The sequence below is a fragment of the Ciconia boyciana genome, chromosome 5, assembly GCF_034638445.1.
Source record: "Ciconia boyciana chromosome 5, ASM3463844v1, whole genome shotgun sequence".
NCBI classification, from domain to species: domain Eukaryota; kingdom Metazoa; phylum Chordata; class Aves; order Ciconiiformes; family Ciconiidae; genus Ciconia; species Ciconia boyciana.
In genome coordinates this window covers 8,019,018-8,031,741 of record NC_132938.1, presented here as the reverse complement: position 1 = coordinate 8,031,741, position 12,724 = coordinate 8,019,018, and the positions used below count along the sequence as shown (strand labels likewise).

General features: G+C 38.0%; 1 protein-coding gene across 3 annotated transcripts in view; it reads left to right on the top strand.

Annotated features, from left to right (window-relative positions):
- CTBP1 (C-terminal binding protein 1) overlaps nt 1-12,724 on the top strand; it is a 251,168-nt gene that overhangs the window by 138,613 nt on the left and 99,831 nt on the right. The gene's annotated exons all lie outside the window — the stretch shown is intronic.

Here is a 12,724-nt window from a genome sequence, read left to right as displayed (position 1 = left end):
ACCAAAGTACCGAGTAACTCGGCTCCTCGTCTCCGCGAAGGATCGGATACTAAAGGAGGAATTTCTGAGCGGAGCAAGCCTGTAGTGATTTATTTCACAAGCCCCAAATTTCAAGGAGAGCTAACTTGGGAATAATATTGAACTTGATATCATAAAACTTTTACTATCTGAATTAAGATCCTATTGCAAAATGGATTTTAAACTCTGGCTTTGTTTTTTTTTTTTTTCCCCTTCACTTTTTTTCTTTATGCTTACTATAAAAAGAAGAAAATTTGAACATAACTGGAGTATTCTCCCTATGCCTCTCATTCACAAGAATACCAGAATTTTCAACCTGTACGAGGCTTCTTTGTAGTAAAATTTATATGTGCTTTTGACAATTGAAAAATGCAATTGCAAGACTTGTAAAAAAAAAAAAAAAAAGTAAAAGTCCCCTACTTATTGGCTGTGCATGTGCTGAACTTCGAAGAGCCAAAAAGTTATCAGCATGGCAATTAATTGTTTTCTTCCTTTACGCCAGAGTGAATAGTATTTAAAGAACGTATACATTTCCACTGTGCATCTTAACCTACTTAAACCTGTGCCGTGGGCTGCGGGTGGCAGGAGGGTATGACATACTTGACCTCTGCTCACCAGGGCTGCAGGTTGCTCCATTAACGTGCTAATCTGGTACTTCTGGTTTGCTGCAAGCCCGAAGATGATGTACTGTCAGCCACCTAAACACAGTGCATGTGTTCATGTGTTATCCATCTCTAAGCGTGGAACATTGCGTTAAATTATAGCTTTAAAATGATTAAGTTGTTCAGCAGATTTGTTTCAGTGCTGGTATTATGGTAGAATAAGTTGCTTTAGGAGCTGGTGGCATCTAGAGGTTTTTTGAAGGGGTAACTTTGGTGGTGGATGAACTAAGGACCTTTAGATCCCACCCAGTCCCAGTTTTTGCTTTTATGGTGGAATATGATTCCCTCTAGGGGAGTAATAAAAATGCCCTGGAAAGACCCTTTTCCTTAATAGAATTTGATTTATTAAATAAGCGCTTGTATCCACTTAAGTCTATATATAGATAATCTATTTTTGTACAGACTTACTATGATTTCTAAGGTGTAAGAAAATCCTTCCACTTCTCATTTTTCATTATACCATAGAGAAATAAAGGAGTTTGAACTCTGAAAACTCTTCATACTCATAATAAGATTCTTCTCTTGCTTGAATGTGTAAGTGACAAAATAGGGTTTTATGCTTACAGTAGGTAGGGGGGGAAATGACCCAAAAAGCTGGAATAAACTCTTTAAGTAAAAGACACAACACCTAGACATCTATCTGTAAATGCAAATACAATATATGGATAACAGTTCATGAGGTGTACACTGATAAATGGTTAATTTTTTTTTTACAATTATTTTTATCTTCATTTTTTATTAGTATTGTAATTATAGGCATAGAATTCATTGCCTGCTGTTGCAGAGCCAGCAGATGGAGCAAAAGAGCATGATAAATAGTTGGATAAAAATATGCTGAGTGCACTCATTCTGAGCTGGGGGAGGGGAAGTCTCTTCAACCTTTTTTTGCTCAATATTTGACCAGTGCCATGCTTTCCCATCTGTCTAATCCAGCTCCCAGTCCTGCCTGTAGCGGTGTGCATGATTTGCTGTAACTTTCCACGTAATGATTGTTACACCCCGAGAGGACCCAGGTTGACTTCAGTTTTTTGTGTAGACTGACTTAACTTTTTGCCAGTCTACTTCTGTATGGAAGAATGTCCATGGGAAAGGACTGATTCCCTTTTCTCTTCCAGAAGAGTTTGGCTTTCTGATAATTCGGAGTACAAATCTTGTCTTGCGAATATCTCAGTTGATGCATTCAGCACGGTATCTTTATTTTTTTTGTCTTTTATTTTATTACCCTGCAAGAAGACTTGCAGCCATGAGGCCACCGTGAGCTTCTTAATTGAGCTGCTTGTGCCTGCTCTGGGATAACCATTGCACCGCATGCACATGGCATCTTGGTAAAGCTGCTTTGGGGTTTGGGAAGGCTGTGGAGCGGGAGCGCTTTCCCACCCACAGCCACTTGTAGCTGCATGCTCTGCAAATGGATTTCATCGTTACATCTCTTGAATATGAAAATATTACATTGCAGAGGAGTTTTGGTGTGCCCCCGGTTGGATGTCCCACCCACTACGGTTTAAAATTAGGTTGTTGAGTTGGTTACGCTGGGATAAGATAAGGATAGCTGGGTGCTGCTAAGGATAGCAGGATGCTGCTAACAGGATTAGCAACAAAATTAAGATATTTTTTTTTAGTAGGAAAAATGAATTTTTGTTCTAAGGAGATGGTTAAATTGTAAATCTGTTCTACTAGGTAAATGGTAACTGGGTTTTTTTACATCTTTTCAGCTCTACTACCACTCATTGTGTAAATAAAGGACTATTTAACTAATCTATTAAAACCATTTTCAGTGGAATAAAGTGGCTTGATCAGAAAAAAAAAATATATATGCATATGGGAATGGAAGCTATCTGTCCTTGTACATAAGAATGAAGAACAAGAGGCTTGTTGGGATTTTTTTATATAATTGGAGCCTATTGTTCAAATTTATTTTAATAGACTGTGTACTTGAACCGCTTCAGAGACAACATCACCGAGTGATATTTTATTTCTACTAACCTGGGCGCAGTTCTGTGTGGATACATGTATGTTGTGCTATAATTTGCTGAAGGCCGGTGGCTGAACACAGATATGCGGAGGACTTTCCGTCAATAAACTGTGACAAACACTGTACTTTCTTCTGTGGCTATGAATTTAGTTCTTATTCTTTTGTTATGCCAACACAGAAAGAAATTACTGAAACAACTGTTGAAATGAGAGTGCTGCCTTTTAGTTACAGTATTAACATATTTATTTTGTGACACTGATCAGTTATATATGTATATACAACCTTACCTAAAGCTTCACAGTCTTGATGAGCTAGTCTGAGACCTCTTACTCCAAACCAACCTAAATATCACGGACGACTGTTTGTGTTGCGACTGGTACTTTATAGTACCAACAGCAAATTCTAGCAGGCCAAGTTAGAATTTAGTAAAAGATCCTCTGGAGACTGGGAAACTTGTCAAAGGCTTGCTTTTCAGGCTTTCTCCCCTACAGTCTCCATTTCTGTTAATTTATCTTTGCATTTTTTTGTTTTTTTTTTACATGAAACGCTCCCCCTTTTCTGTATGCCATTTGATACCTAGGCAGCAGTCTCCCTCCCTACCTAAAAAGAGAAAATAGTTACTCGGGTTACACTTGGGTTTTGTGGAAAATATTTTTTGCTGTCTTAGCAAAGTGCAGTGGGAGTCCCCTACAAAAGCAGCGGTGCTACAGCAGTGCAAAATACTGCTGTGTAAGAGATACGTCCCCCCTTCAAGTTAATATTCTTCGTTCCTCCTTAGTAAGATGACATGGCCGTTCCCTTGCAATTTATAATTGCAATCACATACGCCTGACTTACATGAGGGTCTCCCATAATGCTTTAATTTCTTCTGGCCTTTCTGATATCACTATATAATATTTGCGTGGAATTTAGTAGTACATTGGGAGCCACAAAGGTAACTATAGCCACCTGCTTTTGCAGGTAAAGTAGACTGATTTAGTTACTTTCTCAGTGAGACGGAAACAGTGTTGGGAATGTAAGCCAGTGCTTTAAATGACCCATTTTGTGTTGTCTTTGCCAGTAGACCTTGTATTGGTATCAGCAGTAAAACTGTTGTGAAGAAATGATAGCTGAAGAATGTGTTAACTTCTGACTGTGTCGAACTGAGTTAAAATTGTAGTGAAGCATTCCTCTGCTGTGTTTCCTGTTTCGGAAAATATTTGGGCAGAAGACTGAAGGTGGTTGATGGAGTTATGGGCCCCCCGTACCGAGGGAGGGAGGGTGACCACCTTGCCAGACTGCGGTCGGCAGCGTGGCAGGAGAAGGGTGCGCTCTTGATGTCCGTGCAGGCATGGGTGTGGATCTGCGCTGTCTTGTTGCTGGTCCCGAGGATAATAATAAAAAAAAACAGTGTGAGGTTTTCAGCTCAGAAACTTTAAAAGAGCAACTTGGTGCTGTCAGCTGGGCCAAGGTGTTTGAGCACTTGAATTTGGAGGTGTAGAATATCTGGAGGTCAAAGTTATAAACACTACTCGTATCTTATGTCCTCAACCAAAGCGGAGGTATTCTGGCCTGGCAGAGATGAAAAGCAACGTCTAGAAGGGTATTGGGAATGAGCAGCCTCCAAGGAATGTAAAAATAGACTGAGCAGGGAAATCAAGAGCAAGAAAAGAAAAAGTGGCATCTTAGAGGGGTAGTGTTTAAGAGAGAGTAAGCAAAAGTCAAGCCTACTTAATCTTGCAAAAGAAAATTTAAATAATAGCTAGAGGTTAATAAGAGAAAATCAGGAAAATAGAAGTGGGAATGCCTTAATTCTGGATGAAGTTGAGATTAAATGCAACTGCTTATCCTCAAATTACCCCTTTCCTTTCCCAAAAGTATAATGATGGAGAAGATGGCTAATGGCAACGAGGACAGAGAAACAGCAATTACTAATTGGAAAATATTTTGTGTACAACCAAAATTTTAAGACAAGGGAAGCTTAATAAAAGGACGGCCAACCTGTTAGTTGCACCTCAGTTACATCCTTTGGAAAGCGTTTTGAGGAAATAAATAGTTTGTGATGTATGGCATAAAGTATAGTCTGAGTTTACTAAAAATAAGTAACATACTTCTACTCAGTCTGGGCTTCAGTGAAGTGCTTAATAAGCATCACTTCAGGAAATTGTTAGTGAAACTGGAGACAATGAGAATTACTTAAAAAATGGGGAGTGTGATAGAGGACTTGATGTAAAGAAAAGTAAGGCAGTAAGAGGATTGTTAGTCATGTGTGAATTGGTCTTGGTGTGTGTTTTATTTAATATTTTCACTAGTGATCTTGCAGGAAGATTGATTAAATGAAATATGCTGAGAATGAAGTAGGACAGAATTACCAGTATATAGTAAATGATCAGAATATCTGGGAGGAAGACGGTGAGGATGGATAACATACAAATGGTATCAAATTTCATACCATGAACTGCAAGGATATGCACTGAGAGACTACGTGTGTGTGTGTATATATATATATATATATATTTAATTATGAGCTTCCCAGTTCATATTATTCCATTGTTTGAAGTGACAAAGAAAGAGAAAATACTGGTTGTGGTAGGGGACTGCAGGTTAACTGCAAGCCCCTAATGAAAGATAGCCATGAGAGAGGTCAAGTATGATGCACTGGATAAGAAACTTCCACTAAAGAGAGGGAAATCGTAATGTCATTGAATCGGGCTTTTGTCGCATCTCAGACCCTGTGCGTTACTCTTGTCATCGCATTCACAAATGAAGAATTCATACCGGGACAGGGCAGGGGAGATCTGTTAACGTGATGGCGGAAACCATGGACATGAGTGTCCTGAGAAGATCAGACAGAGCGGCTGGCAGTATAGCAAAATGTGGGCTGAGAGCATGTGTATGTTTGCTGTCTGCAAGAATATCAGACAATTAAAGAGGTAGGGAGTGTGAGGAGTTACTTCAACTGAATGCCAACATTAGCATAAGAAATAAATTGATGTAGACTGACAATTGCTACTTTTAGGCTTGATGCTGGGAGGCTTCTAACCATGAGTGATCGATCTGACAGACACAGTGGGTCTGGCCACCGAGCTGGCTTTAAAGTGGAGCGTGGTCTGTTTTTTAAAAGGGCTTATATGAACTAAGTGTGAATAGTAGTTGAAACCAGAGCCAGTGACCCAAAAGGTCCCTTTCAGGCTTATGTGCCTCTATTCCCAATAGTATCTGAATTACATTATAACTTAGACTGAGTTAATATAAACCTTTATGCATTTATTTATCCCATTTCTGGAATTTGCTGAACTGACTGGAACAAATGGAGAATAAAAACCAAACAACGTTTCAGAGTTCAGCCGCTCATTACTAACTCTAAGTATGGTAATGTGACATTATAAGGTAGTCATACATTTTGCAAAGGAATTGTGCTTTCATGCTTCTTTGAGCAAAGTTTCAGGTTGTCTTTGCCTTTAGGATATGGGATTTTTTTTTTCTTTTTTTTTTTAATCCCTAAACAAAATGGCAGAAAGCACCACTCTGTATTAGGATACGTCTGTGCAGCTGTGCAAAAAGAGATAATGGCGTATTCAGCTTTTGGCTAAGATTCAATACTTTTCATCTGTCATCAGAGGTTGAAGCAGTAATGCAAAGCGATACTGGAAAAGTGTTATTCTGCTACAGTGACAGCACCATTAAAATCAATAGAGTAGGGGGGTTTTATAATCCCTATTACAGTAAAAGAATTAGCATGCCCGTTAGTTGTATGAAAGCGGGAAATTATCTGGTCGTGCGCTTGTTTGCGGTGTGTTTGGTTTCAGAAGGCTTTGCCTTTCTTTTAAGGAACAATATATCCTGCCTAGGGCTCTGAGGTCTTAAAACCATCAATATTAAGGTAAAAATCCATCCACGTTTTGGGGAGGATGGATGTTACGATATTGTAAATCTGTTCAACATACTGGTTATAAAGACTACATTGACCACTGTGCTCTACAGTATGCTGTAGAGGACTTTAACCTGAAGTTAAAATCCATGGTGCTATGTGTCTGTGAGCAGAATGATTGCTGGATAGAGCAGGTACAGGGTTGCTAACTAACTCTTCGCCAATTGTAAGGTATCCCAGTGTGGCTTTGAGCTTTTTTTTAACAAGCTCTATTTTTCACAGCTTTATTATTGAAATGTGGAAACTGGTTTCAAGCTGAAAATCTGATTTTTAACCATGTTTTTTTCTCCCTATTCCTAAAAGAAACGCATTTTTTTATCTCTTACCTGAGCTAGATGTACGTTTTATTTTTATTGGCCTATAATCTATTTTACCTGCTGCGTACCTATGTATAGAAATAATTTATAGTTATTTCCTATCATAGCTTAGTTTATCAAAGAAAGTAGTTTTATTTAAACCAGACTTAGTAAAATCAGAGTGTTAGATACCTAATTATTTTCAAAGGCTGGGTTTAATTAGCTTTCTTGAGATTACAGAGGAAATCTGTGGCATAAAAGAGAATTGCTAACTTATCTTTTCCACAAGGTTATAAAAATAAGTTGTTACAGTTCTTCAAACACAAGTCTGTATTGAACTAAGACAATACTACATTTATTACCAAAGTAATTCAGGCTGTTGAACTGTGGTTTCCAAAGGTGAAAGGCTGATACATTAACCCACTGATCTGCAAGCGTATGACAGTTTGTGAAAAATGTTGTATATCATTCTCCTCCAAACAGTGTGGCAGAGCGCATGATAAAATGGAGTGGAAACAAATGCTAATGTTAGCTGAGCCTTTTTAGCAGAAAGTATATTTTTTATGTCAGGGGGCACACAAAGAATCAGTTGTGGTTTTTTGGTGGTCATGTGAGATTTTCTGAAGAAATCCTGGAGGTCTAAACCATCAGTTATCCTAGTTAGTCTGGCTTTTATTTCAGAAAAAATTGTCAGTTTAAAGCAACAGACGTCTGAAGAATGGTTCATTGATCACAAAGTTTTTGAGTGGCCATTCTGTTTGCCTTCCAGCATTGCCCCACACCCATTTATTTAATTTTTAAAATAAAAGGTCTCTGTAAAATGAACTTTCTCTTCCTAGGGTGTGGTGCCCTTGTGCCCTGGCACTGAAAGCTGCTCGGTATAACTGAGTCTTCGTGTTGATGTAGTTGTCTGCGGGACACTGGCGTTATTTTCACTAGCCATAACCATAACTGTATTTTGACTATCCTTTTATCTCCCATCCAATACCTCAGTCCAAATGCATCCATCCTTCAATTGGTTCTTATGGGAGATGGATATAACATCAGAGCTTATAATATATGAACTTCTGAAACTGTGTGCAATCCTCTTTTCATATGTAAATATTGTAAGTAACTTCAGAGAGATGGTTAGTTGTTCATCAAAGTATATTTTTTCATAAATTCTCATTTTGTATGATTTTCCTTATTTTCTCTGTGATGCTTTCCTGTTTATTAGATTTAGATGATAACTCTGCTGGTGATGGATATATGAGATATTTTGCAATTCATTATGTAGGGCACATAGCCGTTTAAAAGTCATGTCTGTGATAACCCTGGAAAAATGATGGAATTGAGTAGAAAATTAGTTCTGGTGGAGAGAGAGCTGTCCTCTTTTTTCAGATCTTGTAATGGTTGTAAAACCTCAGCGTTTCTTCCTTCTTCCCAGTAAAGGAAGTTCTTCCACCCTTATTTCGGGGGATTATGCTTCAAAACTTTTTTTTTTTAAGCTGGTGGCACTGAGGTGGCTACTGAGCTATTCTTCTTCTGTCCCTGAGCAAGTGTGTTCCTCCGTTAATACCTGATGACCACTGCTCTTCTGAGAGCTGCTGGACCTCTTGGTGGACAAACTCAAGATTCCCATGAAATCAGAGTCTTTTACGTATTGTGTAGTCTTTTCTCCACTTGTATCTTCACAGACATGTTTTGAAGCTAGGTCACAAATTAGAGTTCTTAATGACCACATTTCATTAGTAAAATAAGATAGGGTTTTTTTTCCTGGAACAATCTAAATGTATAGATGAATTTGCTGTATAGAGATATTAAAATTTGGCATCTCTAATTTATGAGGGAAAGGAAGTGATACATGTATCTCTTCAAGCTCTGAAACAGAGGAGCAAACAGCAAAGGAAGATCTCTCTTTACGTTGGTACTCACAAAAGGATCTTCTAGGTAATAATATTTCATAATTGCACCAGGGGAGGTTTAGATTGGATATTAGGAAAAATTTCTTCACTGAAAGGGTTGTCAGGCATTGGAACAGGCTGCCCAGGGAAGTGGTTGAGTTGCCATCCCTGGAGGTATTTAAAAGACATGTAGATGTGGTGCTTAGGGACATGGTGTAGTGGTGGACTTGGCAGTGCTAGGTTAACGGTTGGACTCGATGATCTTAAAGGTCTTTTCCAACCTAAATGATTCTATGATTTTCTGTTTCTATAATATATAAAAAAGAGGTGATGCTTGCTTTGTTCTTTGAGGGATGAGCTTATAATGAAATATGTGACTTGTTTTGGGCTGGGACTTTTAAAAGCTTAGTGGTATATCACTCACATTTCTGGAATCTCAAAAGAGAAAGCAATTTAGATCTTAATCTTGGTTCAATTCTCTAAGTAGAGAATACCCAGAAAGGCAGGTTTGCGCAGGAGATGAACCTTTTCCTTGCTTTGACTCTTCCTCTAACATCCTCTTGAGGCCACAGACAGGATTCCTAGAGTTGACCAAAATGAGATATTATCCTCTTTTCCCAATTCTTTTCATTCTGCCCCTCTGTATCCCCTCTCAGTGCTCTCTCACAGGAAGAAACTAACTAACTTTTTAGCTTCGGGAATGGGCAAGAAGTGCTTTTGAAGGGTGTTATATCCTTTATTGGCTGCCCAGGGAAAATAACAGTTGGTACCCAGTTTCTTCAAGATGAACTCAAGATCAGATGGTATTATAAGACACGGATTTTTTTGAAGCCCAGGACTTGCAGGTAATTCTTGATATTCTGAATACCTGCTTCCATATAGCTGTCTGCTCTGCCTGTAGGGAACAGTTTGTAGCTCCTGAAGGACAGTTCCTCTAAATACAGGTATCTGATACTTATCTGTCAACAACACAGTACCAAATAGAGTTGGCAGCCCTGATCATGGGAGATCCTGCAGCGGTTGGAAAAAAAAAATCCAAATTTGGTTGGTGTAAGTGCATATTTACTAAGGGACAGAAGGTTTTGAGCTGGTTAGTTATTACCATCGCTAAAAGCATTGATGTCAAGTCGTGGAAAGGACTGTAGTTAAAATGTAACTGCTTCATGGGTGCCCATTTAGAATAGAACAGAATAGAATTTATAATTAAATAATTGAATAATTAAACAGTGTATGCAAATGAAAATTTTAGGAGTGATAAAACCTCCGATTTCATGGTACGAGGAGGACAGACAATGCGAGTCAGAAATAAATATATTTTTTCCTTACTTGCAGAAAATTTGCTTTTCAACCATCAGGTGCTTGGACAACTTCCAGAGTCAGGATGGGGACTAGACTGACCAATTTTTGGCTGATAAATCTGATTCCATTTTTCCTGAGTCTTCAAAATTTTAATAATTTGCTATCTGCAGGCTTCAGAGTATTTCTCAGGGATTGGAATACTGCCTAACTTATGCCGAGTCTGAAAAAATTATTCTTAAAGCATTTCAATTTAAAAAATGATAATTCATCTGAATATGAGCTGGGAAAGTAGACCATAGCATATTGCAGGCAACGAGAGCTCGTAGCTGTGCTGCTGAGGGATCGATCCTCTTTAGTCAAGAAGAAGAAATAGGAAATCTCTCCTTAAGGGTTCAACATAAGTAGAGTAGATAATGATTTAAGAAATTCGAGACTGGGGCATTTGATTTGGTATACCTAAATGTATAGCTTTCACCCATATGGATGTGATTAATCCAGTCATTTTAATCATGCAGTTTATAAGTATTTGCGTGTCTGAGGATGTGTAAATCTCTAGGTTAGAGATTTACAGGTAAGATGGGAATGAGTTGGTGTTTCTAAGGCAAGAGATTTTTTTTCCCAGGCAACATCATTAAAAATAGCTAATTTGCCTAGACTGAGGAAGCCCAACATTTGGGTGTGCTTTTTTTTTTTCTTGATTGTGTGAGTAGCAGATGATAGCTGTGCTGGGTTACACAGGTCATGCTGCTCTCTGTCTCTGCTATCTCATATGAAGTTCTCCTTCATCTTATTTAATTGGCAGTCATTTTTGTGTTTGGGGAGGGGAGAGATAAGAGGTGGAAGACTGGAAGTAGAAGTGGCTGAGTTTGACTTAAAGAAAAGTCAGGCTTTTTTCCTTTTAGGAAAGTATAGTTTTCTAATAAAAATAGAAAAAATCTAAAAATTTTTTTTTTCCAATACAGCCTTTACTTAAAACCAAATGTTAGGGGTTTTTTTCTAGTTAATTAACTAAATATGCTATAGATGACATTTTCACTGCTTTAATTACTTTTAGAAATTTTGTATTTGTCAGACATTTAAATAATGTTGTCTTGGTACGTTAAATAATGCTTTAGATGCTTGACTTTAGATGGCTGTGTATAGAAGTATGTAGTTGTAAGTCTTCTCCCAACTTTAATATAAGTGGTTTATAACTATTATCCCTAAAAAAAAATTGTGTCTTTGAAGGGTTAGTTTATTTCTTTAATTTAAGAATGTAGCTACTTATTTATCTTGATTTTATAGTTATATGTAATAGGAAATTGCAGTTTTAAAACATAGTTTTGTCATGAAAATATTAAACAATGATAAATGAGTACCTCATTTCTACTTTCCAAGGCTAACGAACAATATACAGCAAATATTTGTATGGCAAACATGAATATATTGCCATATTGGTGTTAGAAATTCTCACACTGATGTCAGTATACAGCTAAAAATCTCATAAATGCATTAGGTTTGCGATATGCAGTACTGTTTTATCTGCCCAGTTTGATAAGGAGAACCCTTAGGGATGTAATCGGTGCTACGCCAGCACGTGTTTTGGTGGTGTCTGTTGTTCTGGGTCAGTCACATGGATTTATATCCTCCAGATCTATTTCCAAGGCCAAATTTTAAGAGCGGTTTTGGTACAAGAGGTAATCGAGTCCATTGGGAGTACTTAGGTGCAGTATAAATACCGAAATGATGAAGTCTGCAGAGTTTTGTGGTCTGAAGATTTGTGCAGTCAGCTAAATGAAATGCCTGGTAATCAGGTGTGTGAGGCTCAGCATCCGTACCAGGTATATACCCGCTGAGGTCAGACCCTGGCAAAACCAGGGTCCAAAATCGCATGGGAGTTATCTGGCCACCTATAGGTGCCTGCAACATATATATCTGATACAGCTGCCCCGAACGCCCCTGTAAATGGCACCATGGCCACTGCTTATCTCATGCGATCTGGAAGTCTCTGATCAAACCAATTGCTCCCCAAAAACGCCCATTTCTCTCCGCACGGCGAGCCCATCTGCCGATGAGCATCAACCCAAAGGCTTACAATTGCAGCAGCCAGGGCTGACAGTTACACCCAGTGCCCATACAATAGATATGGATATGGAGTACACATACGTGTGTGTATAAAGAAAAAGGGCATTTATGTGCATACAGAGAGATCCATTTATTTTACTATTCTAATACTTTATTGAATTTAAATTAAAACAGATCTTCTACAATTTGAACTTTTAACGGACTAGTTATTGTCATTCTGCTGTAATTGCTCTTTAATGTCATTTGAATAACAATCGGAAAGGGGAAAACAAAATTTATGTGCAATTAAACAGCTGCAGCTGCACCAAACACAAGTGTGTGAAAGTTTCCAAATAGGAACTTTAATTTGGCAGTGATTTTGGCAAAATAATTGTCCTTTTAGTGCAGCTCAACATCTGTGTGTAGTTTAAAAGTTTTGTTACCTCTTAGATAATTAGCTGCCTAGCTTTCATTGTGTTTTAATGTGGTAAAAGACCCCAGAATAAAATATTCCAGCTTTAAAAATAGCAAACTGTGTTGTACTCTTGTTAAATTTATGTGGATTTCCACAGTTAGCCATCGCTAACGGGTAAGAAAATATCTAAGCTGTCTTCCTTATAAAAAACCGTTTCAAGTCATAG